This window comes from Coregonus clupeaformis, chromosome 30 (genome assembly GCF_020615455.1).
Source record: "Coregonus clupeaformis isolate EN_2021a chromosome 30, ASM2061545v1, whole genome shotgun sequence".
NCBI classification, from domain to species: Eukaryota; Metazoa; Chordata; class Actinopteri; order Salmoniformes; family Salmonidae; genus Coregonus; species Coregonus clupeaformis.
In genome coordinates this window covers 377,910-390,861 of record NC_059221.1, presented here as the reverse complement: position 1 = coordinate 390,861, position 12,952 = coordinate 377,910, and positions in this window count along the sequence as shown.

The following is a 12,952-nucleotide window of genomic DNA, read 5'->3' as shown; positions in this document are numbered from 1 at the left end:
CAGCCTTATTCTAAAATGGATAAAATTGTTTTTTCCCTCATCAATCTACACACAATACCCCATAATTACAAAGCAAAAACAGGGTTTTAGAAAAATGGAAATACCACATATATAGAAATGGAAATATTACATTTACATAAGTGTTCAGACCCTTTACTCAGTACTTTGTTGAAGCAGCTTTGGCAGCGATTACAGCCTTGAGTCTTCTTGGGTATGACGCTACAAGCTTGGCACACCTGTATTTGGGGAGTTTCTCCCATTCTTCTCTGCAGATCCTCTCAAGCTCTGTCAGGTTGGATGGGGAGCGTCGCTGCACAGCTATTTTCAGGTCTCTCCAGAGATGTTCGATCGGGTTCAAGTCTGGGCTCTGGCGGGGCCACTGAAGGACATTGAAGGAATGTGAACCTTCGCCCCATTCTCATGGTCTGAGAGTCCTTTAGGTGCCTTTTGGCAAACTCCAAGCGGGCTGTCATATGCCTTTTACTGAGGAGTGGCTTCCGTCTGGCCACTTTACCATAAAAGACTGATTGGTGGAGTGCTGCTGAGATGGTTGTCCTTCTGGAAGGTTGTCCCATCTCCACAGAGGAACTCTGGAGCTCTGTCAGATTGCCCATTGGGTTCTTGGTCATCTCCCCCTATTGCTCAGTTTGGCCGGGTGGCCAGTTCTAGGAATAGTCTTGGTGGTTCCAAATGTCTTCCATTTAAGAATGATGGAGGACACTGTGTTCTTGGGGACCTTCATTTTTTCATTTTTTTCATTTTAGTCATTTAGCAAACGCTCTTATCCAGAGCGACTTAGAGTTAGTGAGTGCATACATTTTCATACTGGCCCCCCGTGGGAAATGTTTTGGTACCCTTTTCCAGATCTATGCCTCGACACAATCCTGTCTCGGAGCTCTACAGACAATTCCTTCGACCTCATGGCTTAGTTTTTGCTCTGACATGCACTGTTAAGTGTGGGACCTTATATAGACAGCTGTGTGCCTTTCTCAATCATGTCCAATCAATTGAATTTACCACAGGAGGACTCCAATCAAGTTGTAGAAACATCTCAAGGATGATCAATGGAAACAGGATGCACCTGAGCTCAATTTCGAGTCTCATAGCAATGGGGTTGAATACGTATGTAAATACGTTTTTTCTGTTTTTTCTGTTTTTTAGTTGTAATAAATTTGCATTATTTTTTTTAAAGACTGTTTTCGATTTGTCATTATGGGGAATTGTTTGTAGATTGATGAGTTTTTTTTTTGTAAATCAATTTTAGAATAAGGCTGTAATGTAACAAAATGTGGAAAAAGTCAATATATATATTCCGACTCCGACATTTCTCGTTATGATATTTCTTTATTTGTTTGTAACTTTTTGGATTATGTGCGTATTGTTTTGTATTGCTAGGTATTAATACTCCAATGTTGGAGCTAGAAACATCAGAGCGAGCAAAACAGCGCCCCTCTGTCTCATTATGTGTAGCCCATCTATCTGATGCTGTCTGGTCAAAAAGAGTATGACATTGTTGCCGCCCATAGCATTGAATGCAAGGGAAGCCTGCAAAGCATTTTGCCTCCCTTGATAAATGTTTTAATCAAATAATAGCCAATCAGCGTTGAGCTAAACTGAGTGAGCTCAACTGTTAATTGTCCTGGCGCACCAAAAAAAAGTGTTGAGGGAAGCCAGTTTGCATTTGGCTTCACACCAATCACATCACATCAAAAGCAAAATGTCCTTTACACATTTTAATTGTTGCATCTCATTGTGTCGTTAAAATCGTCCCTTTCCTAAATTAGCCATGGATGGAGATAGGGATTTGGACTTGTAGTTTTACTTAATTCTCTGTACTGGCCAATGATTATAATGGCGATTCTGATCCAACCACAAATTCATACATTGTGCCCCTGTCCAGAGAGGATGGAAATTCAATATGCAGCTAGATGTAGTAGGCTAATGTTAACTAGCTGGCCTGGTGCATTGTTGCCCATGAATGGAAGTTAGGCTAGAGAGCAAGCATTTTAGCCAGGTAGGCTAGGACAAGAAAAACTAAAAGTGTGTACTGTATGACAGAGACATAGACCGTTTCGGCAACATGAAAGACAGGAGGATGGCATTGGTGTTTCTCTACAAGTAGGGTGAGTCAACGTGTTTTTTTCTACTTGCACACACGCACAAACACACATACACATACACACAGAAATCAGTCGCATGGACAGCCACATCATATTAGCTTACGATGATTGGACTAAATCGTTTTTGGTATCTTTTAGTTTTAGTCACTGTATTAGACTAAGCATAGGTGATTTGATGATGTTGAAATGTTAAAGTTGAAATGGTGCTGGAATAGTGGAGGTAGCTCCTGTTTTCTTTGCGACTTGTGGTAATTCTCCGTGGTTCTAAATCAATAGTTGTTTGGTAGTCTGAAAATGTCCGAAATATTAACTTGCTTGACCATGCTGTAGGTCATGTAACTGTTGGTTACATGCAATGTCAGAGGCGCAACTTTCACTGGGGACGGGGGGGACATGACCCCCCCACATTCTGAACTTGCATATTTGTCCCCCCCCCAGTTTTATCATAGCACTGTGATACAAAACGCTGCACCGGTGTGCTTTAGGACCATGCAGACGCCTCAGAGTGGTCGGATAGGCTCTTTTCCAGTTTCAGCCGGCAGAATTTAGGACCACATGGACACCACGGAGCGTGCGGACAGGCTGTGTGAAGACAAAGCTTCTGAAAGGCTGCCGTATAGGACCAGCATGGGAGAGATGAACAGAGGCAGCTGCTGTCTGTGTTGCGCTTTTCTCTGAGTTGTAAAATCAAGCAGAGCAGAAACTGGCTACTCTTTAGTTGACTGATCTAGCTGGAAAGGTAACTGCTGTTTGACAGAAGAATAAAAAAATATTCCCAGTGCTCAGCTAGTAGTGTAACTGACATGTTATGTTAGCTAATGTTTCATCTCATCTCGACTGAAGTGAATGAACTAGCTAATAACAGCTAGTTAGCTAGCTATTAGCTACCACAGCCAGTTCAGCTCTAACTAGCCTCTAGCTATCTGTCAGGTAGCAGTATCTAACAGCTGTTGTGTGTGTGGAAATGTTTTGTAGCCTTTGTTTGTCCCGTTTCAACATAAGTACATTTGATGATGTACCATTGTACAATGCTTTTGTTTTTCGCCCCTTTTTCGTGATATCAAATTGGTAGTTACAGTCGAAAAGTAGGGAATTGGCTAGGGAAACTGACAGATCAATAACATTACATTGCTATACTGACTAATAAAAGCTCACACTGCGCTGAAAAAACGTCAGAATATCGGTCTTCAATCAGGTTTAGGGTAGTTTAAGCAAAAATAATAGCTAAAGTTAGTGATCTAGCTAGCTAGCTAACGTTAACCAACTTTTGGCTAGCTCTAGCTAATGGTACAATGGTAGGGGCCTCCGAGTGGCGCAGCAGTCTAAGGCAGTGCTCGAGGTGTCACTACAGGCTCGGGTTCGATCCTGGGCTGTGTCGGCCGTGACTGGGAGACCCATGAGGCGGCGCCCAATTGGCCCAGCGTTGTCCGGGTTAGGGGAGGGTTTGGCCGGCCGGGATGTCCTTGTCCCATCGTGCTCTAGCGACTCCTTGTGGTGGGCCGGGCCACTGCAAGCTGGCTTCGGTCACCAGTTGTACAGTGTTTCCTCCGACATATTGGTGCGGCTGGCTTCCGGGTTAAAAGAGCAATGCGGCTTGGCAGGGCCGTGTTTCGGAGGACGCATGGCTCTTGACCTTCGCCTCTCCCGAGTCCATACAGGAATTGTAGTAATGGGACAAAACTGTAACTACCAATTGGATACCACAAAAAATATTTGATAATGATCTCTTACCTGATGACTGTGTGCATTTTTGCTTACTTTTTGTTGTTCTAAATAGAGACGGCTAGAAGGGCCATGGGTCATATTAGATCATATAACAATGCAACAAAATTAGCTTTGGATGTAAAAAATGACCCCTACCCCAAGTTATGTCCCCCACACAAACAAAAGTTGCGCCCCTGTGCAATATGCATTGTGGACTTCACCGGACAGATGTTAATCTCCGGTTTTGTGATGAAACAAAGGTGTGGTTGAATTTATGGTGTCTTATTGTCTCGGCCTTAGGCCTACAGTGCCTTCGGAAAGTATTCAGACCCCTTAACTTTTTTCACATTTTGTTACGTTACAGCCTTTTTCTAATATTGATTAAATAAAAACGTTTCCTCAGCAATCTACACACTATACCCCATAATGACGAAACGGAAACAGGTTTATAGACATTTTTAGAAAAAACCTCAACAGAAATGCCTTATTTACATAAGTATTCAGACCCTTTGCCATGAGACTCGAAAATGTTTCTACAATTTGATTGGAGTCCACCTGTGGTAAATTCAATTGATGGGACATGATTTGGAAAAGCACACACCTGTCTATATAAGGTCCCACAGTTGACAGTGCATGTCAGAGCAAAAACCAAGCCATGAGGTTGAAGGAATTGTCTGTAGAGCTCCGAGACAGGATTGTGTTGAGGCACAGATCTGGGGAAGGGTACCAAAACATTTCTGCAGCATTGAAGGTCCCCAAGAACACAGTGGCCTCCATCATTCTTAAATGGAAGAAGTTTGGAACCACCAAGACTCTTCCTAGAGCTGGCCACCCGGCCAAACTGAGCAATCAGGGTAGAAGGGCCTTGGTCAGGGTGGTGACCAGGAACCCGATGGTCACTCAGACTGAGCTCCAGAGTTCCTCTGTGGAGATGGGAGAACCTTCCAAAAGGACAACCATCTCTGCAGCACTCCACCATTCAGGCCTTTACGGTAGAGTGGCCAGACGGAAGCCACTCCTCAGTAAAAGGCACATGATAGCCCGCTTGGAGTTTGCCAAAAGGCACCTAAAGACTCGCAGACCATGAGAAACGAGATTCTCTGGTCTGATGAAACCAAGATTGAACTCTTTGGCCTGAATGCCAAGTGTCACGTCTGGAGGAACCCTGGCACCATCCCTACGGTGAAGCATGGGGGTGGCAGCATCATTCTGTGTGGATGTTTTTCAGCGGAAGGGACTCGGAGACTAGTCAGGATCGAGGAAAATATGAACGGAGCAAAGTACAGAGAGATCCTTGATGAAAACCTGCTCCAGAGCACTCAGGACCTCAGACTGGGGCGAAGGTTCACCTTCCAACAGGACAACGAACCTAAGCACACAGCCAAGACAACGCACGAGTGCCAAGCTTGTAGCATTATACCAAAGAAGACTTGAGGCTGTAATCGCTGTCAAAGGCGCTTTAACAAAATACTGTGTAAAGTGTCTGAATACTTATGTAAATGTGATATTTCCGACCTTACAGTGAAATGCTTACTTACAAGCCCTTAATCAACAATGCAGTTCAAGAAATAAAGTTAAGAAAATATTTACTAAATAAACAAAAAACAACACAATACATAACAATAACGAGGCAATATACAGGGGCTACAAGTACCGAGTCAATGTGCAGGGTTACAGGTTAGTCAAGGTAATGTGTACATGTAGGTAGGGGTAAAGTGACTATGCATAGATAATAAACAGTGAGTAGCAGCAGTGTAAAAACTGGGGGTCAATGTAAATTGTCCGGGTGGCAATTTGATTAATTGTTCAGCAGTCTTATGGCTTGGGGGTAGAATCTGTTAAGGAGCCTTTGGACCTAGACTTGGTGCTCTGGTACCACTTGCCGTGCGGTAGCAGAGAGAACAGTCTATGACTTGGGTGACTGGAGTCTTTGACAATTCTTTGGCCCTCCCTCTGACACCGCCTAGTATATAGGTCCTGGATGGCAGGAAGCTTGGCCCCAGTGATGTACTGGGATTTACGCACTACCCTCTGTAGCACCTTAAGGCAGTGATGCAACCAATCAGGATGCTCTCGATGGTGCAGCTGTAGGACCCATGCCAAATCTTTTCAGTCTCCTGAGGGAGAAAAGGCATTGTTGTGCCCTCTTCACAACTTTCTTGGTGTGTTTGGACAAAGATAGTTTGTTGGTTATGTGGACACCAAGGAACTTGAAACTCTCGACCCGCTCCACTACAGCCCTGTCGATGTGAATGGGAGCGTGTTCGTCCCTCATTTTCCTGTAGTCCACGATCATCTCCTTTGTCTTGCTCACGTTGAGGGAGAGGTTGTTGCCAGGTCTCTGACCTCCTCCCTATAGGCTGTCTCATCGTTGCCGGTGATCAGGCCTACCACCGTTGTGTCGTCAGCAAACTTAATGATGGTGTTGGAGTCGTGCTTGGCCATGCAGTCGTGGGTGAACAGGGAGTACAGGAGGGAAACTAAGCACGCACCCCTGAGGGGCCCCGGTGTTGAGGATCAGCGTGGCAGATGTGTTGTTGCCTACCCTTACCACCTGGGGCGGCCCATCAGGAAGTCCAGGATCCAGTTGCAGAGGGAGGTGTTTAGTCCTAGGGTCCTTAGCTTAGTGATGAGCTTTGTGGGCACTATGGTGTTGAACGCTGAGCTTTAGTCAATGAACAGCATTCTCACATAGGTGTTCCTTTTGTCCAGGTTGGAAAGGGCAGTGTGGAGTGCGATTGAGATTGCGTCATCTGTGGATCTGTTGGGGCGGTATGCAAATTACAGTGGGTCTAGGGTTTCTGGGATGATGGTGTTGATGTGAGCCATGACCAGCCTTTCAAAGTACTTCATGGCTACCGACGTGAGTGCTATGGGGCGATAGTCATTTAGGCAGGTTACCTTCGCTTTCTGGGCACAGGGACTATGGTGGTCTGCTTGAAACATGTAGGTATTACAGACTCGGTCAGGGATAGGTTGAAAATGTCAGTGAAGTCACTTGCCAGTTGGTCTGTGCATGCTCTGAGTACAAGTCCTGGTAATCCGTCTTATCCCGCGGCCTTATCAATGTTGACCTGTTTAAAGGTCTTGCTCACATCGGCTACAGAGAGCGTGTTCACACTGCCATCCGGAACAGCTGGTGCTCTCAGGCATGCTTCAGTGTTGCTTGCTCGAAGCGAGCATAAAAGGCATTTAGCCCATCTGGTAGGCTCGCATCACTGGGCAGCTCGCGGCTGGGTTTCCCTTTGTAGTCCGTAATAATTTGCAAGCCCTGCCACATCTGATGAGTGTCAGAGCGGGTGTAGTAGGATTCAATCTTAGTCCTGTGTTGACACTTTGCCTGTTTGATGGTTCGTCTGAGGGCATAGTGGGATTTCTTATAAGCGTCCGGATTAGTGTCCTGCTCCTTGAAAGCGGCAGCTCTAGCCTTTATCTCGGTGTGGATGTTGCCTGTAGTCCATGGCTTCTGGTTGGGATATGTACGTATGGTCACTGTGGGGACCATATCGTCGATGCACTTATTGATGAAGCCAGTGACTGAGCTGGTATACTCCTCAATGCCATTGGATGAATCCCAGAACATATTCCAGTCTGTGCTAGCAAGACAGCGTAACATCCGCGTCATCTGACCACTTCCTTATTGAACGAGTCACTGGTACTTCCTGCTTTAGTTTTTGCTTGTAAGCAGGAATCAGGAGGATAGAATGATGGTCATATTTGCCAAATGGAGGGCGGGGAAGAGCTTTGTATGCATCTCTGTGTGTGGAGTAAAGGTGGTCTAGAGTTTTTTTCCTCTGGTTGCACATGCTGGTAGAAATGAGGTAAAACTGATTTAAGTTTGCCTGCATTAAAGTCCCGGCCACTAGGAGTGCCGCTTCTGGATGAGCATTTTCTTGTTTCCTTATGGCCTTATACAGCTTGTTGAGTGTAGTCTTAGTGCCAGCATCGGTTTGTGGTGGTAAATAGACGGCTACGAAAAATATAGATGAAAACTCTCTTGGTAGATAATGTGGTCTACAGCTTATCATGAGGTACTCTAGCTCAGGCGAGCAATACCTCGAGACTTCCTTAATATTAAACAATGCGCACCAGCTGTTATTGACAAATAGGCACACACCCCACCCCTCGTCTTGCTGGATGTAGCTTTTCTGTCCTGCCGATGCACAGAAAACCCAGCCAACTGTATATTATCCATGTCGTCGTTCAGCCACGACTCTGTGAAACATAAGATATTGCAGTTTTTAATATCCCCTTGGTAGGATAGTCTCGAAAGGAGCTCATCCAGTTTATTCTCCAGTGATTGCAGGTTGGCCAATGGAACGGATGGTAGATGCGGGTAACCCACTCGCCAACGTATTCTCACAAGGCACCCCGAGTAATGGCTGTTCTGATATCCAGAAGCTCTTTTTGGTCATAAGAGATGATAGCAGCAACATTATGTACAAAATAAGTTACAAACAATGCGTAAAAACACACTAAATAGCACAGTTGGTTAGGAGCCCTAAAAACGGCAGCCATCCCCTCCGGCGCCATTATCAGTGATAGAAATTAAGCCTGGTTGGTTGTAATGTTGTATGGTAGGCCTACTGTACTTTTATACTTGTGTGAGAGGGTTAATCATTATTTTTTGGGGGGGGCTAACGTTGCTTGATGAAGACATGAGGTTAGCAACTCTGTGCTATTGTCTTGAAGCTAAAATATAATGAGTGTAGCCAACAGACGAGAAAATAAACCCTTTAATTGTCTGCATATGTTTGTGAATTGTTGCATTATTCAAGAGTGTAATTTGGTTTGGTTGCATTATTCAATAGTGTAATATGTTTTAGAAGAAAAGTTTCTGTCATTGTTGAATAGTTTGTGCTTAATACTGGCTAGTGGCTACTGTGATATTTACAGTCAATTTGAGCTGCGGACCTGGAATGTCGCATTGCCAGCCACAATGAAAGGTAAGGCAAGGATGTAATGTGAAATAAAAAGTAGAAATCTCTTTCGCCACTCCGCTCCTCTAACTGTCCTTCATATCTCACATTGGGAATAGGGCCTTAGTTGAATGAAAACTGGCTTCCCGTTTCTCTGCTATGTGAGAATTCAAATCAGAAAGGCTGTTTGATCTGCTTAACTACTCAAATATTCCCATTTGATAACAGGGAACCATCTGTAATGGAATTGAAAATAACCAAACATTTAGAGAAGAATGTTAATTGGGTTTTATATGGGCATATTATTAATGTATGCATATTGCTGATTTTATGGCGTTCCAATGTAGTCTTAATACTTTTTATTCAAAATATTAATACATCAACCTCCAATAATGTTCTCATAACTATCCTGAACAAAAATATAAATGCAACATGTAAAGTGTTGGTCCCATGTTTCTTGAGCTGAAATAAAAGATCCCAGACATTTTCCATACGCACATCAAGCTTATTTCTCTCAAATGTTGTGCACAAATTTGTTTACATCCCTGTTAGTGAGCATTTCTCCTTTGCCAAGATAATCCATCCACCGGACAGGTGTGGCATATCAAGAAGCTGAGTAAACAGCATGATCATTACACAGGTCCACCTTGTGCTGGGGAAAATGTCTCAAGTTTTGAGGGAGCGTGCAAGACTGACTGTAGGAATGTCCACCAGAGCTGTTGCCAGAGAATTGAGTGTTAATTTCTCAACCATAAGCCGCCTCCAATGTCGTTGTACAGAATTTGGCAGTACGTCCAACCGGCCTCACAACCGCAGACCACATGTAACCACGCCAGCCCAGGACCTCCACATCCGGCTTCTTCACCTGCGGGATCGTCTGAGACCAGCCACCCAGACAGCTGATGAAACTGAGGAGTATTTCTGTCTGTAATAAAGCCCTTTTGTTGGGAAAAACTAATTCTGATTGGCTGGGCCTGGCTCCCCAGTGGGTTGGCCTATGCCCTCCCAGGCCCACCCATGGCTGCGCCCCTGCCCAGTCATGTAAAATCCATAGATTAGGGCCTAATACATTTATTTCAATTGACTGATTTCCTCATATGAACTGTAACTCAGTAAAATCATTGAAATTGTTGCATGTTGCCTTTATATTTTTGTTCATTATAGCATCTGAGTGTGAATAAGGATGATAAATAAGGCTCCAGGCCTTACCTCAATCATATGGCTGCAGAATTCAATATGACCGGAGGATATGTTTAAAGGAGATTCATTGTATAGACTGTATGGGTTTACACAGTATATGGGGTTATGGTATGTTTGCTCATTCTGGTGTGTTGAAAACATCTGAGGGAGAAAAAGCTGAGCATGCTCCTCTGGGAGTGAGTCAGAGGTGTGGCCGGCCTCTTTATTCCAAAGACATTCTAAATTAGTCTGGGTACCAGACTTTTTAGCTAACATTCCACTCCTGTCATTGCCTTCCGGCAATCTCAACTTTCAATATGCAGCCGGATTTACGGCGCAGTTGCTGATTGGTAGTTGGAAATAGCATTAATATTCTCCATGGCAACGTTATGTAACATGGGGTGCGTGCACATTTCTTTGGCAAATAACAGGACTGGCAAGGAGTGGAATGTAATAGCTGAACAAAGACAGCAACCAGGCTAATTCTAAATATTGGGATAAAACCTTTTTTTTCTGTAGGTATAATAATATAATAATATGTAGGTCTGTGAGATAGGTAGGTTAATGTAATAGTAAACTAGTGTCAGTTAAAGGCTTTGGCACACTTAAACTAGTACATTTTGGTGATATGAATATGCATTTGAAACTGGATCTGATTTGAATTAAAATCAAGAAAGTTTTAATAGTACAGAAATGTTTTTACATGCCATTTTGTGATGTCTTTATTTCTCGATCACTCATGACTTACTGGTGAGATGTGTAAAATCCTCGACAAATAAAACGTCAAATTAGAAGGAATTAGAAAGCCTGCCAATAGCGAAATGTCAAGTAAATTACAGGAATTCTAATGCATAATAGGAGCTATTTATCTCAGCCATGTGCAGATCACAGGCTGACACCGGCCCTTTCGAATCCGTGTTTCCCTCGCATGCTGGGAATGACTCCCTCATACATCACAACTCAACATGACAGGCCACCATTGTAGAAAGTGCCGGGGACCTGCCTGTGAAGTGTCACCTTTGACCCCAGTCAATTTAGAACAATAGCAGTGAGCAGGGAGCTGCTACATCTCCCTTGCAGGCATTGAACAGTATCTAAAACATCAAAAAACAAAGTATTTTAATATTCAACGTTTTTCGAATTACCAGGCAAGTAGATCAAATACCCCCAAAAGAACTGGCTGCCATGGTTGAACAAACGCAATATGGTGTCTCTCTTTTCATAGGTCGTGTTCATTAGGCACCAAATGGAAGAAAACACTACGAAACAGAGGGGTACATTCTGTACTTGTCCAGTAAGAAACATTTGTTTTCATTTTCCTGTGTAAAACGTTTTGGTACAGTGTACTGTAATGAACCCGACCCAGGTTCTGCGTCATACAGGGGGAGAGGTTCAGTATGCTATCTGAAGGCAAGAGAGCTCCTCAGAGATCTAGTTGGAAGTTGTTTATCCGTCTCAGCATTTTAGAGAGGTTGAAAGCTGCGGGGTCTTCCTCTCTATCTCTTTTAATTCCACTTGATTCAGCAGCTAATGCTGCACTGTACTGAAGTCTACACAATCATCTTGTCCGCGGGAACAATGGCAATTTAACATTGTTTCTTATTGCTCCTATATCTATACGAAGTGGTAGACAGTCGGGGAGAGCAGCACATTTTGACAGAATGTCGACCACTTAGTTGTAGAGATATATACAATTACAAACTGTTACCATTCACTTTAAACACTTTTCATAATCTCCAACCTGAACAACCATGTCCCTTGGGTGATGAGTTTATGGGGATGAGTTGTTACAGACCCATATCCATCCTGCCCTGCCTTTCAAAGGTTTTTGAAAGCCTAGTCAACCAACAGATCACCGACCATTTCGAATCCCACCGTACCTTCTCCGCTATGCAATCCGGTTTCCGAGCTGGTCATGGGTGCACTTCAGCCACGCTCAAGGTCCTAAACGATATTATAACCGCGATCGATAATAGACAGTACTGTGCAGCCGTTTTCATTGACCTGGCCAAGGCTTTCGACTCTGTCAACCACCACATTCTTATTGGCAGACTAAATAGCCTTGGTTTCTCAAATGACTGCCTCGCCTGGTTCACCAACTACTTCTCAGATAGAGTTCAATGTGTCAAATCGGAGGGGCCTGTTGTCTGGACCTATGGCAGTCTCTATGGGGGTGCCACAGGGTTCAATTCTTGGGCCGACTCTTTTCTCTGTGTATATCAATGACGTCGCTCTTACTGCTGGTGACTCTCAGATCCACCTCTACGCAGACGACACCATTTTGTATACATCTGGCCCTTCATTGGACACTGTGTTAACAAACCTCCAAACGAGCTTCAATGCCATACAACACTCCTTCAGTAGCCTCCAACTGCTCTTAAACACTAGTAAAACTAAATGCATGCTCTTCAACCGAACGCTGCTTGCACCCGCCCACCCGACTAGAATCACTACTCTCGACGGGTCTGACCTAGAGTATGTGGACAACTACAAATATCTAGGTGTCTGGTTAGACTGTAAACTCTCCTTCCAGACTCACATTAAGAATCTCCAATCCAAAGTTAAATCTAGAATCGGTTTCCTATTTCGCAACAAAGCCTCCTTCACTCATGCTGCCAAACATGCCCTCGTAAAACTGACTATCCTACCGATCCTTGACTTCGGCGATGTCATTTACAAAATAGCCTCCAACACTCTACTCAGCAAATTGGATGTAGTCTATCACAGTGCCATCCGTTTTGTCTCCAAAGCCCCATATAATACCCACCACTGTGACCTGTACGCTCTTGTTGGCTGGTCCTCACTACATATTCGTCGCCAAACCCACTGGCTCCAGGCCATCTATAAATCACTGCTAGGCAAATCCCGCCTTATCTTAGCTCATTGGTCACCATAGCAACACCCACCCGTAGTCTGCGCTCCAGCAGGTATATCTCACTGGTCATCCCCAAAGCCAACACCTCCTTTGGCCGCAATTCCTTCCAGTTCTCTGCTGCCATTGATTGGAACAAATTGCAAAAATCTCTGAAG